General features: G+C 40.5%; 1 protein-coding gene across 6 annotated transcripts in view; it reads left to right on the plus strand.

Annotated features, from left to right (window-relative positions):
• PRKG1 (protein kinase cGMP-dependent 1) overlaps positions 1–18,045 on the plus strand; it is a 450,310-nt gene that overhangs the window by 325,376 nt on the left and 106,889 nt on the right. The gene's annotated exons all lie outside the window — the stretch shown is intronic.

An 18,045-nucleotide genomic window follows, 5' to 3' on the forward strand; every position in this document is an offset into this window, starting at 1 on the left:
TATCACTCTGTATAAGTATATTAAAGGAGGCTCTAGCGAGATGGGGGTTGGCCTGTTCTCCCATGTGCCTGGTGACAGGACGAGGGGGAATGGGCTAAAGTTGCGCCAGGGGAGTTTTAGGTTAGATGTTAGGAAGAATTTCTTTACTGAAAGGGTTGTTAGACATTGGAACAGGCTGCCCAGGGAGGTGGTTGAGTCACCATCCCTGGAAGTCTTCAAAAGACGTTTAGATGTAGAACTTAGGGATATGGTTTAGTGGGGACTGTTAGTGTTAGGTCAGAGGTTGGACTCGATGATCTTGAGGTCTCTTCCAACCTAGAGATTCTGTGATTCTGTGATTCTGTGATTCTGTAATAATACGTACAAACAAGTGATGCACAATGCAATTGCTCACCACCCAAAGAAGTAGTTATTAAGAAGCAGACAAAGAAGTAGATATTAATGAGTCTTTAAAGAGCCTTTACTTTTCCCTAACTTAATATAGGAACTAAATAGAATCCCAAAAACTTGTTGAAAGGTCTAGTAGCTTACAGCTAAGAAGAGAATGAGACATTAGTAGGGCATTAGAGTATTGGCAGTGCAACTGATTCATTTATTTTTTGAAAATATTGTTGTTTTCTGTTGCTGTGACCGGGTTTACAAGTAAGCCTGCAAATAAATCATTTTTTATTAAATCTGTATAAACTGTAAGGGGTGCTGGGGTTCCATGAATATTCCCGGTCTTCTCCCTGCACTAACGCTAAGTTTTTCCTGTGTAATTATACCATTGCTACTGCTCAGCTGACCTTTGCTCTAATCCTTTTCCAGATAAGAACACAATAATTTGGTTTTAATCAACAACTTAAATGCCAAAGCCTGGAAGCCTGTTTAAGTGACTGCCTTGCCATCCTGCTTCTTTCTTTCTTCACTTTCTATCTTCTTACCTCTTTCTTTTCTGTTTTTCCAGAAATACTTTTCCACTGTTTCTCATTAATAGCTTTTAAAGGACTACAAGGATTTATTTACTTGGTTCAAGTGATAAGGGAATAAGACTGATTCTCAGCAGTTAGAAAATAGCTAATTTGAAGGGTAAAACAGATTTGTATGCTGTCTACTTCAAATACTCTTTTCTGTATTGAAAGACCCCACGCACTCAGTGCCCCATGCAATTCACAGCAACCTTGGCAATCTTCTATGGCCAGAGCCCATCAGGAAATAACTCCGGGGACTTGCACAAAATTGTGGCGTGTGTAAGTAACTACAGGCAAGGCAAGGTCCTGAGTAGAGCCTGGTAATTTTTTGCCGTCCTTAACTTGCAAGGCTGATTTGCCTGCTGCTCCTCACAAACTGTGGTTAGTGCAAAGTTGTTGCTATGAGGAAAAAGGGGATCCATATCCTAAAGACAACATCCATTCCCTCCCAGCTGGTTCCCATCTCAGAAGGGAAAGCAGTACTCATCATCCTTGTGCCTTCATGGCAGCAGCAGACTGAGTGCAGGTACAGACAGAGCACCTCTTCAACCTACCTGTGACCTTCTGTGCATGTTTGTGCACCAAGGCTAGGTGAGGTCCTAAATCCTGAGCTTTCTGTGGCAGAAGGATGGACCCCACCTGTGTCTGGGCAGGCACCGAGGCTGGGGGCTGAGCCACTGCTCACACGTGAGCCTTGCTCCTTTGCTGATGCAGGCACTGTGCACAGTGATATTTAAAAGTAGCATATGGTCAGAATTAGCAGCTGCAATTTACACAACCCCAGTACTTGATTGCTTGTCAATGATTCCCTCCAGTGGGCATTCCTTGCTCAATTTCTTCAAAGAGACAGAGCCAGTCTTTGCCTGAAAAGTATAGGCTGGAGTGTCTTTTATATCTTTTTTTAAAATTATTATTTTTAGTTTTATTTTTTTTTACATATTATAATTTTTATGTATTTATTTATTTATGGTAAAATGGATGCTCCTGTTCAAAAACCGATCCTCACTCTTACAGTAAAATAGTATATTTCATAATCCTTTGCTGTCAAATGTTTCCTATTTTACCCCTTCATTTGACATGCACAAACTTCTCCGTATTACAAATCACCTGTTGGGACATATCTAACAAGTTCTAATTTACTAAATGCCCTGTCATTGCTCTCAGCCCTCGCTGTGCCTGACCAGTTGTGTTTAGAAAAACCGTTTCAACGTCCTTGACTGAACTTCCCAGTGGAACACAAGAGTCATGTTTCATCTTGGTTGGACACGTTGCTCACGTTTGCTTCTCCTAAAATCTTGCCATCTGCTGACCTCATGGCCTCATGGCCTTGAATTTTCTCAGAAAAGGAGCAGGGAATGGACACCAGAAATGTCTGTGGCATTCCTCGGTGACCGCACAAGTTTGTAGGTGGCAAAGAGAAGTCTCATTGTAGGTTGGTGTTAGAGGACAACATTTTAATTTCTGTTTCTCCAAGGGGAAATAGCAATCCTTTTGTTTTTTTCCTGAAGCATTTGATGTGCTATGTACCAGCTCTATTCTGTCCTGCTTTCTGAGCTCTTGGTTTTTAGTGTTTACAGCTAAATCAGTTTTCTTTACCACTCTCCATATGACGGCTATAAGCTCCCAGAGGTGGCTGCTTGCATAAAAGGAGGCTGTGTGTGTTGTAGGGCAGCAGAACTGAAACTTCGTGAACTTATCAGAAGTAGCAAGTTGGGAAGCACAGTTTATCACCTTTATTGATAAATAATGAGACTTTCTTTTAATCCCAAGCATTTCACAGCCCCTCTCACGTCCAGCCCTTGCAATGCTGTATGCATAGTGCACTGATTGTGGATCCGACGTAGAGTCTCTGAGGACCAGCAGGAAGTTATTTCATCCATTACATCAGCTGCTTTTTACATTCATTACAAGCGTTAGGCAATCTTAAAACGTATTTCAGCCATTATGGCCTTATTTCCTGTCGTCTTCCCCTAATAAGATAGATCCGTGCCCATAATGTCATGGGAGGCCTGGGAGCAGATAGAGGGGAGCGATGACTGATGGGTTTTGATGACAGAGGAAATTGGGGGTGTTGAATAAAGCACTCAGATAATGGCTTGAAAACAATCAGAGGGGAGTCCTGTTTCAGGCAGTATGGCACCAAGCAGTTTAACCCATCACCTTGCAGCCCAGGGAATGCAAGAAGCTTTTAAAGGATTCAGAAAGCTGCTGGCCAAGTCCTGAAATGAAACCCCACTGGAGGCTTTGGAGGGCAACAGCTTGAAAGCCCAGACAGCTGGAAGCGAGGAGGCAAAGGCACACCTCAAAAACATCACCATATGCTTCCCTGCGGGGCTCACGTTCATCCTGCAGGCATCTGGCCTCCGCTCAAGTCTGAAGAGGTGGCTGGGTGGTCTGATTGATCTCCTAAGTGCACACCACGACGTTAATTAAGCGCTATTAAAATGTCGCCGTGCCATTTCCAGGCTGGCTGCTTGTGTTCGGGTGTCCTGCTTCCAAGGTCCTCAGACAGGGAATTGCTCTGGCACAGATAAGGTTATTTCATTGATTGATACCCAAAAAGATAACTGCTGTTGCAAAGTAAATTATGAAATCTTCATCAGAGTCTCTGCAATCTGTTTAATTACTTTATTGCAAGCAAGTATTGGTTGCTGATGTAGTCTCTCTGCTTTCTCTAGATACAGATGCTTCACACTTTGTATTCGTCATAAAATGCCAGCCAGTATTATGTTGGCTTGCACAGGAGTGTGCCGCCAGTTGCTTCAGCTGGTTGCCAGGAGCTCGTAATGCTTGGGGAAGGTCCGGCGGGGACAAGGCTCCCAATTAAGGGATTCATCCAAAGCCTTTAAAAGGAGCAGGCAGGTTTGCGCCAGTCGTCGTTACACAGGCTTGAACTCGCGGCTACAAAAACGTAACCTTGCTTTGTCACCTGGAAAAAATAAGTGTGCTCCTTTTAAATCCACATTGTCTTTGACAAGTAGCATATTGAGAAGAGAAGGGGTAAAGGGAAACAGGGACAAGATGTATCGGCTTTAACAACACCCTGCCTGTGAGCGGTGTGTTGTGACTACAGAGGTGAAGGCTGCATTATGCTTTTCAAACAGCAATGAATTAATATTACTGACTTTTGCTGTCTTAAATAGGAATATAGTGTTGATTACACCAGGGTGAAACCAAAGGTCCATTTAGCCCTATCTGTAAGAGTAGCCAAAACCTGCAAGAATGTTCTGAACCAGAGCTGGTAGCTTTAATCTATAGTCCTTGATGGATTTTCAATTTACTTTCAAACTCATGCAAGTATTTTTAAAATCCACGGCCTTCTGTGGCAACTAGATCCACAGTTTGAGTATACAAGATGAGAAGAAATGCCATTTGCAGGGGGGCTCTTTTTTGAACAGGCCATCTGGTCCTCTCACGAGATGCCTCCCAGTTCTTAGATGTGCAGTTGGCTTCTTGATTTGCAGAGAGCTCAACAGTCTGTCATTTAGTATTAAGACAAATAGTTTTTCTGTACTATATTTACATTTTCTAGCATCTTAAGTAAGTTACTAAGATCTCTGGACCTCGCTCCCACTTTAACAAGAAGTACAATTTTTATAATTAAGGTCTTTGGAACTAGAGGTATCTGCAGTATTGTTCTGCATTTTTACAAACACCTATTCAGTCAATAATTTGTGGGGGTTTTGTTTGTGGTTTTTGTTTGTTTCTTCTTACTAATTCATGTTCTAGTGATACAGAAGGCTGCTAACTCCTTAGTCAAGCAGGTAATGGTGGCCTTTCCCGTTTCTGCCTGGAAGCTGTGCAGCTTTTTAGATTTGCTGCCAGTAGCTAGGTGTCCAAGAGTTACTCTCCCAGGCTTGCATAGACAAAGGCTTTCTTTAGGACCAAAGCAATACAGCAAGGAGAGGAATTACAAAATCATCTAATTCATGTGAGTTAGAAGAAGGAGAGTAGTAGATACAATTTTTGGTACCCCATTTTGTACTCTTCGGTTTTAAGATGACTTCTTTCATGTTATCTAAATGTGTCTCTTACCTGACTTCCTATGCCAAATACTTTTCCCAAACAAAACTGTCTCGAGAGCAATGATGGTCTGGCTATGTCTTCTCCTAGCTGTACCAGAGAAGAAGTTTTGAAGTACATAGCTACGTGTTGTCCAGATTTCAAACATCTCCTTCCTGGTTGTGTGGTATTTGATAAAGCTGAACATGGCAGCTAGAGATGTTCAGCAGACCACTCCTTGTGCTCATACGTCCACACTCAAGCAGAAAAAGCAAAGTAATTAGCTAAAAATCATACCTGTGCTGGCTTTTTCAATGTCTGCGCTTAGATGATCACTTAAAAAGCTTGAGTAGGGTTGGATTTAAGCGATGAGATTATGAATCAGGGGGTTTCAGCTGCTTGATTTTCTATTGTCAAATATCTTGCTTTCACATTTCTAGAATTTCAGGGCAATTGACTTGGAAATCAGATGCAGCTTTATTTTGTAATAATGCTGAACAAAAACCGTTTCAGTTGAATGACAATAAACAGTGCATTAAGAAGGAAAAACAAATGATTATATACTTAAGCAAGATCAGTGAGCACCAGAATTGGAGTCTTTTGTGCCTTATCAATTGCCTGCCTTGTGCTGCGTTTTGAATAGCTACTTTGCATTGTAGAAACCTGTTTACATAAAATACATAATCATGAAAATACTTCCGTAACTGAAGGAATAAAGACAATCGTATCAACAGAAGGCCTGTACCTAAAATCTATGGTTTGTTTTTTTTTTGCATTGTCTGAGAGAAAGAAAACAAATACCTGACTTTTTATTTAGTCTATCAAACAGGAATATTCTTCTGGAAAAAATAGCCATTAGGAGATAATTGGCAATAAATTCAAAATGCCTGTTTTACTACTCTTCTTTTAACATAAAATATATAAATAAAGTTACTTCAGTTTCTACAAGGGAAGTCATACTCAGAGCCAGAGTCATGACTCAAATCAAGTTAATAATCAGGTTGTTCTGAGGCTTAAAGATAACAGTCGTTAGTTTATAAGAGCACCGATTATTTATAGTTCTGGCTTTTTTACAACTGAATCATATCCTGGGAACTGAAACCGTGTATTTGTTTTCCTTTGAGAATACAGTCATACACAGCAAATACACTCTTCTTCCCGCTGAGTTTAAAATATATATAACATTGGGCAGCAAGATTTTGCCAGATGGAGGAAAGCAGAATTACGAGGGTTTTATTGTTATGAATGTATTTGCTTACACTTATTGCAGTGCTTGTCTCTGAATTTTCTTCTGATGCCTCTATAACTGAACATTATTTCAGAGTATGAGAAAAAAACCCTGTTGCTGAAATAGGTAATGCACAGGAAATACCACAGAGGTATTGTGTTGTTGCTTTTTGTTAGGTATCTAAGCTGCTAGAGCACCATTCGTATATAAAATACATGTTCTTATTCAAGTTCTAAAACAGCACAGTTTGGGGGTGTATCCTCTTGAAGAGTGATACCAGTTAGTGATAGAAATGATTGCAGGGATCAGATCTGGTGAGTCTTGCTTATTAAAAGAGTGTGAACCTGAGACTGCAATTTACTTTTCTTGCTTAGAGAATGCAAAGTAGCCTGGAAGGACAGAAGCTGGGACAGAAGGCTTCTTCTAGTGCTGACAGTCCTCCAAGCTTCCCTTCGCCAATGACACTAGTGTGTTTTTTTGCAATCAATACCTGTGCAAAAGACAGAAAAAGCACTAATTTCTGTCCCACAACAAATTGTAGTATTTTTTTTTATTATTGTTTTTAAACAGTGTTGGTATTTGAAGTCAGAACATTTTATCCTAAAATTTCAAAACGGTCATGCATTTGTCAAAATGCTGAAATGCTAGTTTATGACAGATGTTTCTAGTTGGGGGAAAAAAATCCATAATTGCAAACAAACGTGTTAATAGGGAGGGAATTAAAAATACCTGTAGAAGACATCCAGAGGAAATCACATTTTGTTGGGAAAATATTTCCATCAAATTACTCCTGCTAGCTCTGTTCAGGTTTATAAGCACTAAGTCAAACTGAACAATGCAGCACAGCTTTATAATTCTTTCCCAGGTCCCTTAAAATAGATACATCCCTGCTGGGGATGCAGAAGCACAAGTCTGAGTAACTGCAGGGTGAGCTGTGCATGAACTCTCAGCCTGTCGGCTGCTCTGTGCACCTGCCAGTGGTGCAGACGAGTTAATTCACGTTAGCCAGCCCTCAGGGCAGCTTTACCACAATATGTAACCACAGGGAAAAAAAAGAGCAAAGCTTTCCTGCTGCATATTTTGGCTTTGTCCAGCTCCTGAATCATTTAAGCAGCCACGCACATATTTAAACGTACATCTTTGAGCATCAGCGGGCCCAATGGCATTCACAAAACAATGCCTGTTTCTCTCTCCTCCTGTGATGGCTGCTTTCCAGTGAAAGGGGCTTAATTTATGGCCAAGCTCAGGTACAGCACAATGTGATGTGGTTCTTCTATTCTCTTTGTAATGGGGACAGATTTGGCCTTTTGTGTCAGGCTTGTAACTCCTTTTAAAATAACTGTCATTTATAAAATTGTCATGCATACAAAATTGGGTGTCTTTCTGCAAGGATGCATAGTAGCCTGATATTGGGATGCCGTGTCTAGTCATTTTGTGATCATTATAAGGCATCATCAGGATATGTGATATTTAATATTTAGGCCTTGTGATGCACGTTCCTTGTTGTGGCATATTAAACTGTAGAGTAATGTATTTTCATGACTTTCATTCTGAATGTCAAATAATTCAAATACTGGCCATTTAAATTGGTGATTCTAACATGATCCTGATTTAGACATGTAGTAAATATGGCTAAATATACTATACTATACATATATAGTACAGTAATTTTAAGCCCCCACGCATGTAAGAGCAAGTTGGTGCAAGTTTGTATGTAGTGCATATAATTATTTTCTTGATCTTATTTGCATATTTGAGATTATGAACAACAATCACTTTTCAGTGTAATTTATGTTACCCAGGTTACTCAGCATTGTGGGGAAAGCGAATCTATGCCATTACAGACTTGCTATTTTTAAAATGACTTTTCTGTAGTTCATGTGTCATCCTCGAACAACCAGTTCCCTTTCTGAACTCTCTGTCAGGTCAGGATCACAGCCCTGACATTTTTCAGCATCGGATACTGGCTACAGGTTATCTCCTACATACAACGAAGTAGGAATCCAAATGACCTTGAGTTTTCTAACAGCAAAACACTTGGCTGTGAGTTAAGAAGAGAAATGAAATGTAGCAACACTAAAACTAGATTAGCACTTAAGGTAAGTTAGATGGATTGCATAGCCCTGCAACATCGTGAAATAATCTGTGTCCATTTCAATTTATAGATGTTTTCAAAGTGCTGCACATGCCACCAACATTTTGCTTAGGGGTCAATAGTCAGTAGATGTTCCTATAATTTACAGGGATGCAGTGGCCCTTCCAAGGAGGGATTAATCCTGTGCCAGACCTCGTCTGTGGTCTGTCCCCTCCGGAGCTGCTGTCCATCAATGACATGCAGACAGCTGGGCCAGACAGGGTCCCCCCACTTTCAGCAGCCTAATGGAGGTCAGCTTTATTTCCTTTGGGATTAAAAATAAATAAACAAATAAAAATAAAAAGTCTGTGAGTGGCTTCATGTAAGTACTAGCAGTAGGAAGCCTAGTGGTGAACATCTATTCTCCAGATTTCATGTTACGTCCGTCCAACCGTTAAGTAACGTAGTTAACTGCCATGGACACGCTCAAAATTAAGGATGAAATATTTATGAGACTGGAGCTGGCTATTTGTCTGCATGAATGCCTATTTAATTCTATTTTGTTAGGAACTCTACTATATTAAAAGACCATTTTAAGATCACCCTTTTCAAGTACTGCTCATTGAAATTGATAATAAGACATCAAAAGAGCAATGCTCTCTTTCATGGCATGCAGTTTAAGAATCTGCTTGAGCCTGGAGTATGTAATTGTGGATTTTTTTGAGTTTGTTTCTTTGTTTTGTCTGAGGTGATGAGCTAAAACCTCTCTCCGGCGGAGCTATAGAGATATAGCATCGTTTGTTCCCCAAAGATGTGACAGTTGTATTGCTGAAGTCTAGACAAGAGAATCGGATGCCCTCACACAAAGTTACAGCTCATCCCATGAGCAGTTGCCTGAGCATTTCTGCAAATAATTGGACTTGTCACAACCCAGTCCCTTTGCTTCCTTTTCTTGGATGAGAGCACAGAGCAAGGTTTGGGGCCACATGCCCTCCAGCAGGGATGATCTCCCGTTTGCCCTGGGAGCAGGGGAATTTAATCGCTGTCCAGACCTGAGCTTGCCCTGGCACTTCTCATGTAAAACTTAATGAAGCAAACAAAGCTGTTTCCTCCTGCTGTTTAGCTGTATTTATATCCTTCTGCATCCCCACCCATGGCCCTGCTATTATTCCTCAGGCTGCTGAAGCTGTTTATTTTTCAGCAACTGCCTGCCAGCCGGTGGTACCACTAATGCATCCCCAAAGGGACCCAGGCTGCAAAGGCGTTAGGCAGACACAGATGCCTATGGCACGGGAAGCGACTACAAGCAAGCAGGAGAGCTGGCTAACTTGGAAAGCACAAACACAAACCAAATCTTCCCAAGAAATGGGGACCAGAGCAAATATTTCAGTGGGCTGAAATATTTGCTGAAGGCTGAAATATAAATATTTGCTGAAGGCTGAAATATATTCTGAAGGCTTATTCACTCTGCTGTAATACACAAATATATTTATCAAGCCATGCAATAAGAAATCCTTTTTCATTTGTAGCTTGTCTTTGAAAGAACCATCTCCTTTGCCCAGACTGCGTTAGGCATTTACAGTTTTATGTGCTGGAGATATGTGCTGTTGAAGAGCGTGCCTAGCGTGGCTCATTGTAGGGAAGGGTGGCGGGTAAACAGCTGAACACAGCTGTGGAAAACCCAGTGTGGAATTACGTAGGTATTGTGTCCTGTGGCAGAAAAAACATTCAGACCATGTGGACCCATCTAGCTAATAAACTGAAGAAAGAATCATTTCTGCATTTAATGATTTCTGAGTAGGCTAATTACCTTTGTAGCTCACGGTACGTCACCCTGAAAAGCATATCTGCATTGGCAAAGAATCGCTGAACATGTAATATGAGCTTGGTAGCAACATGGGGATGAGCCTCTGTTCATTACATCCACCTTTTTCAGTTAAAAGCTGGCTTTTAGCTTTTCACAGCTGTGTTATGGAGAGGAGAGCTTTTGAGTCTGAGTGGGTCTAACCACTGGAGACAGCCCACAAGTGCTGGCTGTACTAGCGATGGGAAGTGTGTCCCGTAAACCAGTGATTTCAAATTAATTCCTAATGCAGGCGTGAGCCCATCACAGGAAATGGTACTGGGCTGGCAGTTTTGAAATCTCACCAAAGGGGCCAGGAGGTGAGTTGTGGTGGCCACCATCTCTGAAAATAGCTTTATTGTCAGAGCTGATGCATGTTGAGGTTGGGTGATGACTGCAAGACTGCTGGACCTGGTTTCTTAAGGTTTGCTTTTCTCCTTCCGTATGTACAAGGAGTTTTGTAGACTGTATGCTGTTCTTAGACCATATATATTTCTATTTCCCTACAGCTATCTGTCTACCAGATCACTGCTTTGAAATTAATTCCTGTCACTAGCACTGATTGGAATAGATCTTTTCCCCATTTCAAGACTGCAGTGGGACTGTTCACGTTGGTGATGCAAAATTGAGCTCTACCAGCTCTGTTTTCAGTTGTGGCCTCTGAACATGAAGCAAGTGTCCTTGGCCATTACTGTGAGTTATACAGTTAAGCTTTGAAGTATTCATCACATTAAAGCAAATACATTGGTTTTGGCTTGTCCCGGTTCAGTGCCAGGCTCCACAAGGGAAGCTGGAACCAGTATAGCTAGTGGGATCATGGACACCAACTGCAGATATCATCCTTAACATTTAAAAATAAACAGATTGTGTTAGCCCTGAACAAAGTCAGGTTTTATTTTAGGCAAACGTGAAATCTGAGCATAGCTTTTGAAAGATGCTATGGTGCTCCTATTACAGCATTGGGACTTCATGTGCAAAGCTCGTGTTACCTTGTTTGGCTTTCGTAATAAATGGTAGAAAGAGGGTTTTTAGAAATGTTTTTCCTATTAGGAGTTTATTATTTATATACAACGATGGTGTAAATATCTGCCTAAGGTATCTGGCTACTTAACACAAAAGATTCAGGTTATCTGCAGCATTATTTAGAAATGTTCCTTATTGTAGGTCATCAATGACCTACTAATATTTTAATAGGATGAACCAATGACCCTTAGAAACTTCACCTAGGGTTTGGGGTTTCCATTTTAAAGTTGAATTTAACCCAGGAATGAACTGTAAGTGTGCCACTTGCGTGGGACAGTGCATGAACTGGTCTGGCCCCATGGCTGGAATGGGAGCTGTGCTGCCAAGCTCTCCTCTAAACTTCATAGCTAGGATGCTGCAAAGCCTCGCAAACAGGACTTAAAGGATGTTTTATTATTGTGGCACTCCATAGTGGCCTGATAAACGATATTTTTTATCTTACCTTTTTTTTGTTGTTGTTCCCCAGGGGTATCTACCCAGATGGGGAAAAATAGCCTATGCACTGAAGGCTGCCTTAATGCATGCTCCGATGAAGTGTGAAGAAGGAAAATGATATAACTCCTGAAAATTGAGAGTGGCAAAGCAATTGCTTTTTTGTGATATTCAAAGTAGTTGAGGTACAAAAGAAGTTAAAATTCCGACCTATCTTCAGCTTACGCATACCTTTTGACATGCCGGTTATGTTGTTTTGATTGAAGTAAGATTTTAGGAATTGTGTTCTTAGTTAATGACTTTTAAGGAAATATTTGATGACAGTAAAGGAAGTTCAAGGGGATAATGTGCACTTCTCTGGACCTTCAACCTGTACACATATTTTAGAAATGTTAATGCTTCTCTCAGGAATAATTCTTCTGTGCTATGCCAAATACTTTAACAAGTGGAAACAAATAATCTGTTCAAATAAAGTAGACCTGGTTTTGTTTCTAAAGAGAGAACTTCAGAGGCTATGGAAGCCTTAGGTTTCTTCAATGTGTCAGGCTGCCCAGTCAATAAAGGTGAAAAAGGAGCCCAGCCTCAGCATTGAGATTAGCCCTTTGTTTCTGGATCTTCACATGACAGACTGGACCATGTTGCCCTTTCCAGTACTGAGTTGTTTGCCCTGTTAAAGCGTCATTATCGGATCAGCTCTGTTAGTAGTCTTCTGGCTGGTTGTGAGCTTGTCCACCTCAATTTGTGATCACCAGGACTTCTCCTTTCCTACCCACAGCCCTGGCCCCTCAGCCCCGCAGCAGCTGATGCTCTTCAGGCTCCAAGACTCCTTTCTCTATCTGCCCTCTAAGCACAAGGTCTTTATCTGCAAATCCATTTGCTCTTGTGCTTCCAAACTACGCTGGCACAAATCCTGCAGCCAGGCTGGTTTCCTTCATTATGATTGCCTTCCCTGTTCTGCCATCTCTCTAAGTAAACACCAGTCCTACAGCTGTCTTTTCATTCCTTGACAGTCGTTTGTCAAGCTTGCGTCTCCCTTCTCTGCCCAGTATCTCACTGCTTTTCTCTTTTCTAAAAGAAAATGGAAAAGATGCAATTCTCCTTGCTTGCTGTCCAACCTCCCACCACAGCTCTGCACTACTCTTTTGCTGTTGCGAATGCAAAAATTCTCACCTGGTCTCTTCAAGACACCTTCATGATTCCTGTTCCTATACAAAATTGCTACAAAAAACAGTGAAAGAGAAGAGTGGAATAAAACTGGTCCTTGAAGTGTCGTAGAGAGCTAGGGAGGTAGACAAGAGCTTCCTGCTGTTCAGCTCTACTGGCTGGGTGGGGATGCGGCTGTCCCCAGTATTCTGCCCTCACCTCGACTCTCCTCCACATCAATGAGGTGCTGAGGCTGTGGTCAACATTTGTTTCATTTTTTTTGTCTAGGTTTGTTCAGGCTGAAGCAAATGTTAAACCTTTATATGGCAGAACTTCCCCAATGAAGCAATTCCCTGTGGCAGCTAAAGGGGCTGGCAAAGATTTAAATTCATATAATTTTTATATTACTATAAAATTCTTTTTATTTTTTTTTCCTCAGCCTCTGGGCTTTTTCAAATCTAATTCTTGATTTCTTAAGTCTAAAGCTATAAAATGCCTATCTTTAAGGCACTTGCTAAATTTCATTATTTCCTCAATCATGTTACAATTAAGTGGAAAAAATGTTTTCAATTATAGAACTGGGAAGAAGTTGGAACACTTTCAAATATTTTTTGCCATGATATTATAAAGATGATAATGACTATTAAAAGAGGTTAATCATCATTTGTCCTAGGTGCTATTTTATTTTCCCATTCTATAGTGTAATTTAAGGTAAAAGAGGTTTGGGAACTTCACAAAGAATTTGTCTGGAACTGTGCGATAACGTTAAGTCTGACTTTTTTTTTTTTGCTTTCAAACAGAGACCATAAGCCACTGATAAGGATGCAAACTTGGCAAGAGGGGCTAAGTGTTAAATACAGAAATGGGGATGATGAGGATTAGTATTTCTTCCAAATTAAGTTATCTATTCTCTTAGGTAACTTCGGTGTTGTCACCGGCCCATGTCAACTCTGAGTGAAGAATCAGTACCATTAGCAAGAGCCCAATAATAATCTACATAAAATTCAGCAAAACGCACTGCTGTGAGGATACCCATATTTTTAACTCTTGAATATTTCTTCTGCAGTGCCTGAATGACTTTTTCAACACACTGCGATATGAATAGTTTTGTCAGGTATGGAGATGAGCTTCTTTTGGTCCTCCATAGTAATTTTCAAAATAATTTTCATCTTCCACACTTGACTAGATAGGGTCACATGTGACACAGGTTAAAAAACAACTGAAATTAAGTCAAGAAATAAATAAACATAAAGAATTCTTTGCCAAGCAGCTGACAGACTGAAGACATACAGCTCCTAGAGCCACCTCCTCTACACACTTGATTGCAGAAGTGGTCAAGAGCATCTTCTCTCTGCACTGAAAAAACAGTAATTAAGCAAGGCAAAACTTGATGGATGCATTTGGAGGTTAAAAGGAGTATAGTCTGTGCATCAGTCCATAAATAGCCAAGAAAGATTTTGCACAAGTATGCACAAGCTTTTATGCAAAAGCTGTGGAATAGATCTTTGTTCCATCACCTGCGGGTCACTGGGAGTAATATGCTTTATCTGCTGGCGAAGGCTTCACTGTGATTTTAATATCTTGACCCTTGGACATTTTGAAATTTCCTCTGGTAATGGCTAGGACTTTTCAAAAAGAAATGGAATGGATTTGAAACTCAATATTACTTTGTTTTGAAGCTGGGTATTTCCAATATCTTATATTACCATAGGTTAATGTAGTACTTTTAAAGTAAAGATGACTCTAGCTGTGATATTCTTTCCTATCTTGCAAGTCCTCGTCTAAAATTCTCTTAGTACTGTCTTCAAGATTTGTCTGAACATAAAAGCCTTAAGGAAAACCGGGGGGCTGGCATAAAAAGGTATCTGGTTCCTGATGTTCAGGTAACTTGGAGTTTGCACCATGATTTTTGAAAGTTCTTAGTGCCAAAATGAAAGTTCATTTTAATCCAGAGAGTAACCATTGTATTACTTGGCTCTTAATTAGATGAATTTACTGTGGAAAGGAAGAAGTCACATAAAGGAACTGGTACCTAGAGACAGAGTAAAAACAACCAACTAAACAAACAACCAAACCAACCAAGCAAACATACGAAATTTGGCTGAAAGGAAGGTCTCTGATCTGGCCGCCTGCTTCAGGTGGAGCTGTTGCAAGTGCTGGATCTAATTCGTCATTGCCTTTTTGAGCCTGATCTTGAAAATCCCCAAGGATGGAGAGAGAGTCAGTTACCAGCTAATCTATTGCAGAACTGTACAACTCTCCGAATTAAGTTTTTCTGAAATTCTTCAGCAAGTCCAATCTGAAGTTTCTAAATGGCAACTTGTAGTTTCTGCCTTCAAAAAACTGCCTGGGAAAGAATACCAACAGATGTAATTTAAACAAACAGGCTGGCATTTAACAGGGATTATTGTAACTATTTGCTTCAAAAAGCTACTGAGCCCACTCTTTTATTGTAATGAAAATGGGAATATGTGTAATCGGCATGGGTTTCAGGGGAGCCCACGCAAGCCAAAGAGTTGATCAATATGCATCACATTATATGTTCAAATCTTAAATTTTGCATCCTGTGGCTTTTCTAGGTAGGATCTGTAGACTCTGAGAGAGATGTAAATGACTTGGCATTTTTTGAGAGATCCCTCTACCTAAGGGAGTTGAAAGTATTTTGATCACTGGGAATGTGTGAGGCTTTTGTGCTGTTGGTTTATTGCTCTGATGCTACAAAAATATTACAAAAAGATTTCGGATTCAGAATAACCCCAGAATGTGTCCTTGAGCAAATCTCTTTACAGATAAAGATACTGCCTTTCTGAGCCAGGGCATCTAAGAGGAATGCAAGTTAATTTACAAAATGTTTTATGTTTTTAAAATTGAAGGTGTTGGGATAGGACAAGGTGGTATGGCTTTAAACTAGAAGAGGGATAGATGAGATAGGAGAAAGAAATTCTTCCCTCTGAGGGCAGTGAGGCCCTGTCCCAGGCTGCCCCGAGGAGCTGTGGGTGCCCCATCCCTGGCAGTGCCCAAGGCCAGGCTGGATGGGGCTGGGGGCAGCCTGGGCTGGGGGCAGGGGGCCCTGCCCATGGCAGGGGTTGGAATTAGATGATCTTTATGGTCTATTCCAACACAACCCATTCTGTGATATTATCAGTACCCAAGGGAGATGAGTCAACCACGGAAAGCAAACTTTAGGTTCAGACCCCTAGACCCAGCTATTTTCCCATGTTCTGTTGCTGACACCCCCTTTTATTCAGCAGCTAAAGAAGCTCTCAGTTTGTGTGTGAAGTTCCAGTGATTTTGGTGACACTGCTGTTGGCAGTATTTGTATACTCAAATGTCTGTAAGGTTTCAAGTTATGTGCACTTTAATGCCACGCTGTCCAATATTAGTTTTTGTCCTTTTCTTTTCTAACCAAAAAGAGTATTTGAATATATATGATTAAGTTCCCCCTCGTTTCTAAATCACGAGGGGAAAACAGTCATGTTTATTTGAAAAACATTGCTCTTCCAAAAAGAGAAAATCACCATCTCAAAAGATAAAATGTTCAGGGAATTAGTCAACGTATGTGGTAGCAGCTGGATGGGAATCCAGGGGGCTGGATTTGTGTCCTTAAGAGCCCTGGGCCAGCAGAGTGAAACTGTATGGTCCCCTGACTCATTTAGGATGTTCAAAGTCAGCTGGGTTTTCTGCACAGCACTGGTATGACACATAGGCAAACCTGTACGTTTCAGATTTAGCAAGAATAAAAAAGCACTTGTTTCTTGGAGGTTATTTTTCACAAACAGCAGATCTAATTTCATAGTGTGAGGTGTTAAAACTATCCCAACAGATGGTAAGTATTCATCTCCATAGGCATGGTTTATTGGATTATTTTACACATGAAGTCATGTTTATGTCCTTTACATGACACCGTCTGCAGTGGATCAGGACCTTTCAGGCAATAACACTTTGCAGGTTAGATCATCTCTTCCGAAATTGGTCCCCTCACTGACTGTGGCTGGAGGCTGTAGGGACTAACAAAAGGTAGCTCATGGACATAGGTTTCTCACCTTTCAAAATAATGTGAGCCTGCACGTGGGCTTCACTCCGAACGTATGCATGGTGCATACATGCACAGACTGAAGGATCTGAGTTTTCTCCAAATCTGAGGGAATGCTGCTTATCCAATTTGGTTGTCCCTTGTTTTAAGCCTTCATGATAGCTTTGTCCAATTTTGAAAGGAAAAAAATAAATTACAATTAGATTCCTACACTCATTCCTAGAACAAAATACACACAGATTCATTGGAAATGAGATTTCATTACATATGCAGATCACAAAGCAACGTGTTTTCTTCCCCAGGTCCAGGAGAAAACACAGAGACGGTCACTGATGCTTTCAGTTTTGATCTGTAGAGGTATTGAGCTGCTTGTCTGTAGGTTGCAGTCCAAGTGACTGTCCCAGTCATCTTTTGGTTGAGGAGAATAAGAGAAGTAGCTTTTGCATTGCTTTTCCAATTTTAATTTGAAAAATTGAAAGCTATTTTTTGCATGTCCTACTGGTGCTGAAGGCAGAACGAGAGAGGTGCAGGACTTCTTCTTTTCTGCTGCAGCAGGTCCTGTATTTTTAAGCAGTTGGTCTGTTCTGGTGACAGTTTGGTCTGAATAAGCTGTAAAGAAACAGACATGGAACAAATTCTTCTAATTTTATTCAAACAAAATATTTCACTAGACTTCCTTGAGTTATATAGCTTAAGCTAAAACTAAACAGAACCCCCAAGTTCTTAATCTGATTGTTTAATTCAGTACAAGTTAATCAAGAGAGCATCTGTTTTCATTAGCTAGACTTTGATCTCAGATTTTATTCATGCTATTTAACTGGATGAAATTTTGCTTATTAATATGTTTTGAAAATTAATTGGTTCACTAATAACAAGACTTTGTTCCCACCAAAATCTTTGATTTTTTAACAAGGTTAAAATATCACCATATCCCAACGTGAGGTAATTATTTGAAAGAGTGTGTTGTTGTTTTTTTTCTGTTCCCTGTTTGCATTTATCTCTAGTGACTTATTAAATAATATGCTAAAGTGCAGCTGGAGAGTGCTTCATGAAGAAAATGGGTCACACACCATCTCGTGTGGCTCTGTATGCCAAATTCTGTTGCTGCTATTCTGCAAATTACTTTTCCTCAAGCAACCTTTTCAAAATTTTGTGGTTTGCTACTTTTTATTTCCCTTTAAAAATACTTCTGAAGAGCATTTTTTTCAAATTTAAAATGATACAAATGATACAAATTTACTCCCTGCCAGCAGCAAGGCTGACCAGCATTGTATGAGGAATATGGATGACACAAGAAAAAACGGCTCAGCCCCAAAC

This window comes from Anas platyrhynchos, chromosome 6 (assembly GCF_047663525.1).
Source record: "Anas platyrhynchos isolate ZD024472 breed Pekin duck chromosome 6, IASCAAS_PekinDuck_T2T, whole genome shotgun sequence".
Classification (NCBI taxonomy): domain Eukaryota; kingdom Metazoa; phylum Chordata; class Aves; order Anseriformes; family Anatidae; genus Anas; species Anas platyrhynchos.